We start from the raw sequence: 12,428 nt of genomic DNA, 5'->3' as shown, positions 1-12,428 counted from the left end.
GCTCTGTCTTCTCTCTGTCCCAAAAAAATAAACGTTAAAAAAAATAATAATAAAAAAAAAAAAATAAAAGTCAGAGTTTCTTTTAGACCCAGGCTGGGGACCGGCCAGCCACTGGGGGTGTGGACGTACATCCCTGTGCACGCGTGGATGGCGTGCACACGTCTGCCAAGGCACGTGTGCAAGCAGGACTGGAGACCTCTGGTGCGACCCAACTCACAAAGCATCCCAATACATTACTGTTCAAGATTCCTGAGGGTTAGGGCACCTGGGTGGCTCAGTTGGTTAAGCCTCCGACTTGGGCTCAGGCCATAATCTCTCGTTCCTGAGTTGGAGCCCCGCATTGAGCTCTGTTCTGACAGCCCAGAGCCTGGAGCCTGCTTTGGATTCTGTGTCTCCCTTCCTCTCTGCCTCTCTCTCTCTCTCTCTCTCTCCCCAGTAAACATTTTTAGAAGATTTTAAAAATATATTCCTGAGGATAAGCTTGGCAGATGGGCTAGAGACACAGGAAAGAATTTTAGAATTTAAGAATTCCTGCCAATTATGTTCAAATGTTATTTAATAAACTCAAACTCCAAGACAACAGTTTCATTCACTTGTTGATTTCCAATGCACCCCAGTAATAGCAGGCTTATTGCAGTGGTTTCTAAATAAGAACCTCTTTGGTTTTCTGAGACAAACTGGAAGCTATTACAATACTTTGCATTTGAACCATTAAAAAAAAAACAGTATGAGTACTGGGACTATTTCACTTACGAATACTATACTATTTTATTTACTCAGCAGACTTACCTTCAGATCCCAATTTAGTAGTGCAGAGAACACTTCATTTCAATGTATTTAGTCTGTCTCTGTGTAAGTTGGTAGTTTATAGAACTGAAAAGATCCTGACACATACACCTGCCTGGGAGAGAACAGATTTTTAACGTTACAACTAAAGGACAACTATTTGACAGAAGAAAGAAAAAGAGAAAGAAAGAAAGAAAGAAAGAAAGAAAGAAAGAAAGAAAGAAAGAGAAAGAAAGAAAGAAAGAAAGAAAGAAAGAAAGAAAGAAAGAAAAGGAAGGTGGGCAGGAGGGAAGAAGGAAAGAAAGAAAAGAAAGGAAGAAAGAGAGGAAGGAAGGATGGAAGGAAGGAAGAAAGAGAAGAAGAAAGGAAGGAAAGAAGGAAGGAAGGGAAGGAGGGAGGAAGGAAGGAAGGACAGAAAGAAAAGGAAAGAAGAGAAAAGAAGCAAAAAGAGAAATTGAATATGTTATATTTCTTATTAAAAGGAACAAAAGGAAAATCTAAGTGGGCTTTTTAAAAAAGTTTATGTGATACTCAGCTGATTTTCCACCTTTTCCATCAATGGCTCTTAGCTGAGAAAAAAAAAAAAATCTTTGTCCCTGCTTTAGTCCCTTTTCCATAGCATGAGGAAAATCTCAGGAATCAGGTGCAGGTGCTCCAGAGACCTTGTTGGTTCATCTGTCCTGTCAGTCAACAATGCCATCTGGTGAGGAAGGAAGTCCCAACTCTATTCCAAAGTATCTTTGTGAATTTTCTCACGACGCAAACACCGCAGGTCACACCGTGCACCGTCTTCGTTGGTTATTTGAAAACCTCGACATTTTGGGGACACAGACCAGAACGGAATTCCTTGTCCCAGAACTAGGTTAACCCAGAATAAGGTGAGTCTTGCTTTCCCTGTGGACCGTTTGTGACCTGTTTCGATAAATGGCATGTAATCTACCTGGCCGCACACAGTTTATTTGCGATCATTAAGTGAAGCAATAAAGGAAGGGGGGCTAAGGATACGTACTCAGAGATAAAAGCCAATTTCTTTCACTGAGATGTCCCACTAGTCCACGTGTTCAAGAACAACCCACTTCCCATTTCTGTACAATTGTGGTTTCATTAAACCCCAGTTCTGCCTTCCCAGTCATTAGAAGCTAAAGATACAGGGAACATTTTTCATTTTATTCCTCTCCTATATATGATTTTTCATATACAAGTCTTTGCAACTTTACTTGCTTTCCTTTGCTAATATTGAGAGTAAACGCTGTGAGAGTGGGGCGGAGACAAAAGAGCAAACAGAAAAGGGGACAGAGACAGGGTGGAGGGTGACAGACTTCTTTGACAAATTGCCGTCAGAGAAAGAGCCCAGCAGAATGATTTTAGACGTAGAGGAAGATGAGAACAGGGCACCCTAAGTGAACGGATCAGAGGCCAGGGACTGACGGACTACCTCCAGAAAAGCCAGAGTGAGGCATGGCTCCCAAAGTCAGAGCCAAAGACAGACTAGTCAGTGGCTCACAGAGGTGACCCAGGGAGATATCTGGAATAGAGGCTACGTACAAAGTGCTCTGAGAGCTAGCTGCTCTCCCCTGGCTGTGGACGAGAATCACCCAGAGCTTTGGACAAACGCCAGTGCCTGGAGAGCTATCTGTCTTTTATAAAACAAACAAACAAACAAACAAAACTTAGTAATATATATGGTTGGTACCTGTTATATATATATATATATACACACACACACACACACACACACACACACACACACTGTATATATGTTTATAGATATATATAGATATAGATAATAGGTACCATGAGTATATATATTATTATATATATATATTATATATATATTATATATTATAGATATATATAGATGTAGATAATAGGTACCATGAGTATATATATTATACACTATAATTTATATATAAATATATAATATAATTATATTGTATTATGCAATTATATATTATATATAACATATATATTATATATAACATTATAACATGCATATAACATGCAATTGTATATTATATAATTATATATATATAATTATATATATTATATATTATATATATAATTATATATATTATATATTATATATAACATTAAATGTTGTATATACATATATAACATTTTTAAAGTTTACTTATTTTGAGAAGAGAGAGAGAGGACATGTGTGCAAGCAGAGGAGGGACAGAGGGAGAGGGAGAGAGAGAATCCCAAGCAGACTCCACACTGCCCAAGGCAGGGCTCGATCTCACAAACCCTGAGATCATGAACTGAGCCGAAATCAAGACTTGGACGCTTAACTGACTGACACACCCAGGCACCCCACATATATAACATTTTTTAAGCAAAAGCATAAAATTTCAGGGTAGTGATTGCCTCAGGTGCAGGCAAATAGATGAGAAGCTTCTAGATAATAACCTCCTTAAAGGTTACAAACCTGCTTCTTCAGTCAGGTGGTAGGTTCACAGGTATTTGTTACATTATTAAAATTGAGTTGAAAGAGAGACATGCGTGGACAGTGTTGATAGGAGTGTGCCATGAATCATGAATCAAGATTTGAAGTTATCAAATTCTAAGCACCTGGGACCTGAATGTCAAAATGCATGACTAATGCAAAGAGATGACCCTCAAATATTCTGGTACAAATGGTATGAGGTGAGACCCAGGCATCGGGATCTTCTAAAAACTTCCCAGTTAATTCTAGTGCACAGCCAGGTTTGGGAGCCACGCTGGTGTAAGAACACAGAGGAGAGGGGGGCGCCTGAGTGGCTCAGTCGGTTGAGCATCCGACTTCGGCTCAGGTCATGATCTCACACTCACGAGTTTGAGCCCCGTGTTGGGCTCTGTGCTGGCAGCTCAGAGCCTGGAGCCTGCTTTGGATTCTGTCTGTCTGTCTCTCTCTCTCTCTCTCTCTGCCCTCCCCCACTTGCGTTCTCGCTCTCTCTCTCTCTCAAAATAAATAAACATAATAAAAAAATTAAAAAAAAAAAAAAAAAGAACACAGGACAGGGAGCCACTGATTTCCCAGGGGACAAGAGAAAACCGGGTCTGGGAGGACTTCACGCACAAGGTGATGTTGAAACTGGGCTTAAAAGCATGAATATAATTTTGACAATGCACAAGGTATTTCTAGGCAGAGGGAAAACCACACTTGGTCCTATGAGGTACAAGAATTCAAGGCATGCTTGGAACAACAGAACAGCATGCCGTCAACGACATGGAAGGGTGGGTGGGGGAAGGGGTAGGAAAGAAATGAGCGTGGAAAAAAATAGATTGGGAGCAAATTACATACTGCCTTGAGTGCCGTGTAAGAAATCTGAATTTTGGTGCAGGCAGTGGAAAATCGTGAACATTTTTTTTTTTTAATTTTTTTTTTCAACGTTTATTTATTTTTGGGACAGAGAGAGACAGAGCATGAACGGGGGAGGGGCAGAGAGAGAGGGAGACACAGAATCGGAAGCAGGCTCCAGGCTCTGAGCCATCAGCCCAGAGCCCGACGCGGGGCTCGAACTCCCGGACCGCGAGATCGTGACCTGGCTGAAGTCGGACGCTTAACCGACTGCGCCGCCCAGGCGCCCCTCGTGAACGTTTTTTTAATTGAAGAAGCGATTTTGTTTTAAAAAAAGATATCTGTATTCCAGAAATGTAATTTGTGACAAAAGCATGGACGAGGGGAAGCACTGTAAAAAGAAATAGAAAGCGGTAGCTTTACTGGCAGACTATCTAGTAGACCAGATAAAAACTAGAGTCTGACTTTTAAAAGTGGCCGTGAGAACAAGCTGTGGATTTGAGATACATTTTGCAGAAGGAATTTGCTTGACTGAGAAAGAAAGAGGAAATGAAGACGATGCCCATTTTTCTTGCATGGGAGGCTAGGTGGGTGGTAAAACTTTTGAGGAAGCTAGGCAAGAAAGAGAGGAATCCAGTTTGCAAATGTTGAGTCGGCGGTGTCTAGGGTAAAGGTGACCAGTAGTAAGCGGGGCTGAGGTTCAGGCAAAAAGCCCAGGTAGAGATACAGATCTGGAAGTACTCAGTCTCTAGGAGGGGCCCAAGGAGAGTTTTGAGTGAGTGAAGGCAGTTAGAGAGACCCTGTGAACCACCAGTCTGTAAAGGGTGGGCAGAGAGGGGAGGGACTAATGTCAGAAAAAGATGGAGAAAAGCGTTATCAGAGTGTAGGGAAACAAACCAAATTAATTTCAGAAATAGATGGCCAAGACAGTCAAGGGAGAAAAGTTAGAGACAGAAGAAAGGGATCAAAAAGGAAAGTGAGGGGCGCTGGGTGGCTCAGCTGGTTGTGCGTCTGACTTTAGCTAGGGTCATGGTCTCGCAGCTCATGAGTTCGGGCCCCGCATCGGGCTCTACGCTGACAGCTCAGAGCCTGGAGCCTGCTTCAGATTCTGTGTCTCCCTCTCTCTGCCCCTTCCCCAGCTCACACTCTTGCCCCTTTTCCAGCTTACACTCTGTCTCTCTCTCTCTCTCAAAAGTAAATAAACATTAAAAAAAAAGGAAAGTGAGTTGGCCTCCTTAGTGCGTCATTGAAGAATCTTTAAGAACAGTCTAGTTTGGTTAAGGAAATGGTTTGACTTCCTGTGTCGTAGGGTGGGTGAGATTTAAATGAGTAAGGAAGTGAATGGGACTTTCCAGTGGGAAAGATGATCAAGATGTAGAATTGGAAAGAGTCAGGTCCCGGGGGTGGGGGGACTAGAGGTTGGACGTGAACACAAAGGGTTGTGGTTATAACTTTTGAAACATACAAAGGAGAAGAAAAGAGATTAAAATACACACACACCAATGATGGCGGCGATGTTAAGTTGGCTGGGTTATGGGAGGTATTTTTTTCTTTCTTCATATTTCCAAGCTGTTGTTTTACAATATTTTTGTAATTCTTTTACCTCACTTACGTACTGGAGGATGAAGTTTGTGTTTAAGAGCCACGTGAAGGATGAACCTTAGAAATGAGTAGATACCTCTTCTAAGATAGGGAGCAAGATGGTAAGAATTATCTACAGCTATTGATAATTTTGAAAGCAGAGGCAAAGGAATTTAGGAAGCCCACCTGAGATGGTTGTATTGGAGCTTTTCTTGCCTTTCCAAGTGGAAATAATGACCCCTCTTCTACATTCCCTTTGCCCTACCCATCCATCCATCCATCCATCCATCCGTTTGCCTACATGGTTGGACTACACTCATCTCATATCTATTCTCCTATAGTCAGCTCAAAGCCCATCCAGAGCCAAGATCATGCCTCATCCATCTTTGTTTTCCAAAAATTCTGCACAAGTCCTACATCACGGCAGGTGCTCAGTGAATTCTTACTGAGAATACAGACTTTTCTTGGGGGAAGAAGAAATTGGGCCATCTCCAGGGAGTGAGGGGGTAAGAATGGGTGAGACCTTGAGACAACGGACGCCGTTCTGAAACAACTGTGCTGGAGAAGAGGAGGATGTCTGGCGAAGGATCCACATGAGGGTTGCTGGGTAAAAATCTGCATAGAGGAGCCGGGGATGTTTTATCACATTAGTTTCGAAGCAGCATTAGTAGCAATAAGGTAATTGACGCAGGCACACCCTTGTAAGAAAAACAATCCAAGAAGAGATTGAGATGCGATGCTTTTGAGGAGATGTGAGAGGTACCCAGCAAGTTTCCTAAGACCGCCTCTCAGGCGCTGGTGAGTTCTGAGCCTGAAACCCGGGCACGTATAATCCTCCCTCCGCCTGGTTGGTGCTCCTCAGCGTGTCAAAGACCCAGATGCATGAGCCCGTGACTGCCTCCTGGCCACCTGGCACAGGAACAATCAAAACGCCCCCTCTGCTGGCAGAAGGTCACAGTCCAAGATTACAGGTAAAGCAAAGGTCACAGGCACATGGCTCTCGAGGATGCCAACTGGCTTCACCGTGTCGGGTGATTTCTCATACTCCCTTCGCCAAGTCGCCTGTTTTGTAACAGTTCAGTCAAGGGTTTTACTGGAGTAGACAAGCATGAAATGAATTTTCCAGAGAAGTTTCCGAAGTGGGGGAAAGTTCATGGCTCAAAAGCACGGGTGGGTAATGAAACAGGACTGTGAGCTTCTGTTTTTCTTTATAAAGAGAGTTCTCCGGGCTTTCAAATCTGACTCTAAACCTCGAGCTGTATCCTCGACTCGAAGCCCATGTTATTCTCTGACTCTGCCGTTGGAAATTTGTTTTAGGCTGCCTCTAAATTGCTCGAGTCGCTTAACGCTGGTTCTGTGCAGCACCAGGATACTGTTTGGAACATGCCTGGGCTGGCCTCCCTTGCTCTGGAGACCTCTGGTTTGTGATTCCTCTCCAGCTCAGGTCACGACGACCCAAAGGAACTCACCGAGAGCCAACTTACTGAAGCTTGCCTTAACCAGCTCATAACCACGCATTATCAGTCTTTTTTTTTTTTTTTAATGTTTATTTATTTTTGAGACAGAGAGAGACAGAGCATGAACAGGGGAGGGTCAGCGAGAGAGGGAGACACGAACTCGGAAGCAGGCTGCAGGCTCCGAGCTGTCAGCACAGGGCGTGACGCGGGGCTCGAACTCACAGACCGTGAGATCATGACCTGAGCCGAAGTCGGAAGCTCAACCAACTGAGCCACCCAGGCGCCCCTATCAGTCTTTATGAGGCTGTTGTTTGTCATCAGGACCTCATCTTTCACTTATCTGAAACCAATACTCAACTTTTAAGCATGAAGGAAGAGAACTCCAACAGAACAGGCCATCACTTTCTGCTTTGGCCATTACCTACTCAGCCCTGGTCTTTGAAATAGGAACACACACAAACCAACGTTAGGTTTCCAGATGAGGAGGAAAAAATCAAATAAAAGTAGAAACACAGTTCTCTAAATCAAACACATGCTGGCTCCGCCATCTGACCTTGAGTAAGTTATTTAATAGAGATAAACTCTATTAACATCGGCCCCGTCAGAGTACAAACCCTTGATTGATTACATCTTACATCCTTACTACAGAAACAGAATCGTAGTTTGACTCCAAGCTTACCTCCTTGCAACTAACCCATCTTGCCTGATAAACATCAAGTGTTCTCTTCTTAAAACACACTTCCTTCATGACACCCTTGCTGGAAGTTTCCAAGAGCTTCTGCCAGCCCACTCGTTATGCACCTGGAGTTCAAAGCCCTGAAGCTTCGTTCCTTTTTTTTTTTTTTTAACGTATTTATTTATTTTGAGAGGTGGGGGCCACGGGCAGGTGAGGGGCGGGGGGGGGGGTGGGGAAGAGAGAGAATCCCAAGCGGGCTCTATGCTGTCAGCGTGGAACTTGACCCAGGGCTCGATCTCACGAACCCAGCCGTGAGGTCATGGCCTGAGGCGAAATCGACAATCAGATTCTCAACTGACCGAGGCACACAGGTGCCCCGTCATTCTATTCATTTCTTACAACTACGTAAAATGTTCCTTGGTTCCAATCAAGGTACCCTTTTAGGCTTTTCCCTGGAAGTAGGGAAGTCTCACATCTTTTTCCAAACTTTTTTGTGCGTTTGCTTCTTGGTATGTCTCCCTTCATACTCCCTCCTCTGTGCTCTTCTTTCTGCATCGAAATCCTATGATTTAGCAGAATATCTTGCAGAAGTCCAAACCCTTCCGTAACATGATTCCCAGCTTCTCCAGTCCACACTCACTGTTAGCCTTTCCGAGCTCGGATTGCACCTGTAATCCTAACCGTGGTTTCACACTCCTCAGAGCTGAATACACACTGCAAAGTGTGGAAAACCGGAGTAAATGGTAAATAAATATTGACTATTATTTTCTCGCTTGCACACAGCCCAAGAGACTGAGTTCAACTGCTTAAGCTAGCTCAGACGCACCAGCTCTTCATCATACCCTACCTTTCTGTCTCTCGCCCTCCCTCTTCTTCTGTTTCTCTTTCCTTCTAATAAAAATATTTTACACAGGATCTTTTATCTTGACCCGCAAAGTTTTATATTCAGTTTATCATTTGCCCCCTAAAACATTGGAGAGGTACTTCTTTTCTATTTTCTGGCGTGTTGAGTGTAATGTCTTAACCCGACCTTCGGTTTTTGTGGGCATTTCATCAAGTCTGGATTTAGGGCTGCTGAGCTGTATGCTTGAAACAACACACCTGCTAGTTGCAACTTTGTTTCACTCTTTACTTTGGAATTACACACACACAAAAGTAATGTGCCACAAAACACAGATGGTTTTGTATCCATTTATATTATGAGTTTATAGCATTACATCAGTGTTTTATAGATACAAGCTCATATCTCAAGGTATTATTGCAATGAATTCCAAGTCAGCATCTTTATTTTGTAATTCTTGGAATAGGAAGAGTCAGCAACGCATAGTCTTGGGACCCATGTATTTGAAAATAAATTCTAGGAGTTCTAGGATTTCAATAGCTGAAAATTGCATCCAAGCAATAGCTTCCATAGCTATGGCCACAGTCTGAATTCAGGCCAAATTAAATTCACAAAAGGGAGAGAAAACAGAAAAGATTAGATTTTGCTTAGTGAAAGTCTGATCGCTCTCATAACTCAAGCTTCGGTTATTCACTCTCATTAAGGGATATACTTCTTAAAAGCTAAAACACAAAAGCTATCAGCTCCCTCTAATCTGCTAAATTTCTACATCCTCTTTGAACACAACTTGAAAACGAAACATGTTCCTTAGTCTAACAGCCAGGTATTTTGTCAAGGAGTAGACTGGCAGGCAATCAAGGAAAAACAAATGGTTTGAATAAACTAAAAACTCATTCATTCATTCATTCATTCATTCAACAAATATTGAACACAATTGAAGGCAGGCATTGCTCTAGGCAACAGTGATGCAGCTATTAATAAGACAGAGAAAGTCCCTGCTCTCAGGGCACTCACGTTCTTGTGGGAGATGAATAAGACAAATGAGAACAGGCACAAGCCTGTAATTACAACAACTTGTAACCAGGGCTTTGCTGGGCAAGAACTGGGTGTGGTGATGAGAGGTAGGACTCCCTTTGAACAAAGTCATCAGGGGGGTTTGATCTAAGGGAAACAGTAACCTATCAATTAAGAGCTGACAAATAAGAAGGAACGAGCTATGCAAAGGGATAAAAGAGAAAGTATATACGAGGATCCTGAGGTGGAAAGCATAGTGGCATATTGGCAAAAAGGCAGCCAACGTGACTCGGATAGAAGTGAGGGAGAAATGATGTAAGGTGACAAGGAGCTAGGTAGGGGCCAAGTCAACTGGAGTCTTGTAAATTGGGGGAAAGAGGTACATTTTATTCTCAGTGCTTTTGGAAAGGAGATACCTGGATGGTTTTAAGCATGGCGATGACAAGATCTGATTTATATTTTAAAAACATCTCTCCGGTTGCTGGGTGGTGATGGATTGTAGCGGGGAGAGTGGAGGTAGGGAGACATTCAGAGGCAATTGCAATCACCCAAGTAAGTGATGATGGTGGCTTGGGTTAGCATGCTAGCAATGAAGGTGGAATGTGGTAGACAGATTTGAGGTAAATGTGGAAGATAAAGCCCCCAGACTCACAGATAGAGTAGAAAAGAAAAATCAAGGCTTGAGCCCTTGCCTGGGGAGAGACGTCGTTATCTAAGACTGAGAGGCCTGGGGGAGGAAACAGTCTGGAGGGTAGGAGAAAGTTAACGTTATCTCTGAGACGCATTTTTGGAGAGCCAAATGGAGATAATGAATACAAAGTCGATATCTGGTGTGATGGAGAACCTGGGATGGCATATCTAGCAATCCCAAGCCATAGGACAAGGTTATTTCCTTAGAGAGGTGATGTAGGTAGAGAAGAGGACCTAGAACTATCCTCTGAGGGCCCTCCCTTAGGTCCGAGATCAAACTGAAAGGAGAATGCACCAGAGAAGACGTAAAGAACGCCAGAGACATATGAGGGAAACCAGGTGACTAGAGAGACTCAGAGAAGTAAGAGCTTCCAATAAAATGGAACAGCTTCGTTAAAAGATACTGAGTGAGGAGCGCCCAGGGGGCTCAGTCAGTTTAAGTGTCCGACTCTTGATTTTGGCTCAGGTTGTGAGATCGAGTCTCCATCGGGCTCTGCGCTGACAGCCTGGAGCCTGCTTGGGGTGTATATATGTATATATGTATATATGTATAAATAAATATATATATTTATATCATAAATAAATATATATTTATATATTTAATAAATATATATAATAAATATAAATAAATATATATATAAAATAAATAAATATATATATACATATATACATATATATATATATAATCTGAATAAAAGGGCTACAATTTGATTTTTAGAATTCCTAGAATCACAGAGCAGGGATATAAAGGGTCTTTAACACGCGTATCCACGAATGTGTGGCTTCAGTTTCTGCCTCTCTCCTACTTATTACTTGGAGCAGCTCTTAATCAGACAGGAATCTAAAACTCGTTAAAGCATTTTCAAAGCTTAACCCAGCTTAAAGGTGAAAGCACATTCCCCAGACCCCAGACCCTCTTCCGCCTTGGGAAATGTCTAAAACAGCTTTATCTGCACAAATGAAACAGGTCTACGTGCAGAGAATGATTCAAGATGAACTTACATCGCTGAGGAAACACCTAGAAAGACAGCCTAGAAAGAAAACGTCAATAAAACGAAAGGAAGAAGGGATATGTTTTTAGAACGATTATTCAATTATTGAAAACTCCTGACACATTAAAGATGTAGCTTAAAAATCATGATTCCGGGGCACCCAGGTGGCTCAGTTGGTTAAGCATCTGACTCTTGATTTAGGCTCAGGTCATGATCTCACGGTTTGTGGGATCGAGCCCCAGGTCAGGCTCTGCACTGACAGTGTGGAGCCTGTTTGGGATTCTCTCTGTCTCTCTCTGCCCCTCCCCTGCTCGCGCATGCTATCTTTCCCTTTCTCTCTCTCAAAATAAATAAATAAACTGTAAAAAAATATCATGATTCCACCACACAAGTAAAAGGAAGGCTTAGATCAAGGAAGGTCCCATTGAGCCATTAGGACCGTATATAAAAGGAAACGTGTTGCATGGGGACCAATGGCTACACAGAGAATTGTACATTTTGCTGCACTTGAGATATAGGGAATACGAAACTTGGCACTTGCTTTAAACATAAGTAGGTTGAAATGGATTTAAAAATAAGATGCTGCCCTGAAAAAATGGGTTTCCTACATTGTACACCTGTAGCTAATATTACACTGCATGTTAACTAAGGCATTTAAATAAAAACTTAAATAGGTGAAAAACGGATCAATAGGGACCCTCGTGTTTCCACGTCCGTCTCTGGTCTCTCTCCAACCTGCCACCACCACAAGAATATCCCTGTTCTCAATCTTATGATCCGAACTGCATTTTCTAACCCAAGGCGTTTGTCTTCAGCAAGTTGCCAAAGACCAGTGCGTGGGGTGAGAGTGGTGGGTTAGATGTGGATTTTAAAGATAGCTTCAAATTTCTAATCATGGGCAAGTAACTTCTCCACTCTGGTTAAGTAAATAACCTCTCCCATTTTTAAAGATTTATCACTCGCTGGTTGTTCAGCAGTGACCTTGTTGTAGCTGTCACGATCATTGATTGAACGTGAACAATTGAATAGGTGAAGTAGGTGTTGGGGATTAAGGAGTGCACTCACTGTGATGAACTCTGGGCGATGTCTGGAAGGGTTGAATCACTAT

The sequence above is a fragment of the Puma concolor genome, chromosome B2 (assembly GCF_028749965.1).
Source record: "Puma concolor isolate L17-30 chromosome B2, mPumCon1.1.hap2, whole genome shotgun sequence".
Lineage (NCBI taxonomy): Eukaryota > Metazoa > Chordata > Mammalia > Carnivora > Felidae > Puma > Puma concolor.
The sequence above is the reverse complement of the archived record's forward strand: the minus strand, read 5'-3'. Positions refer to the sequence as shown.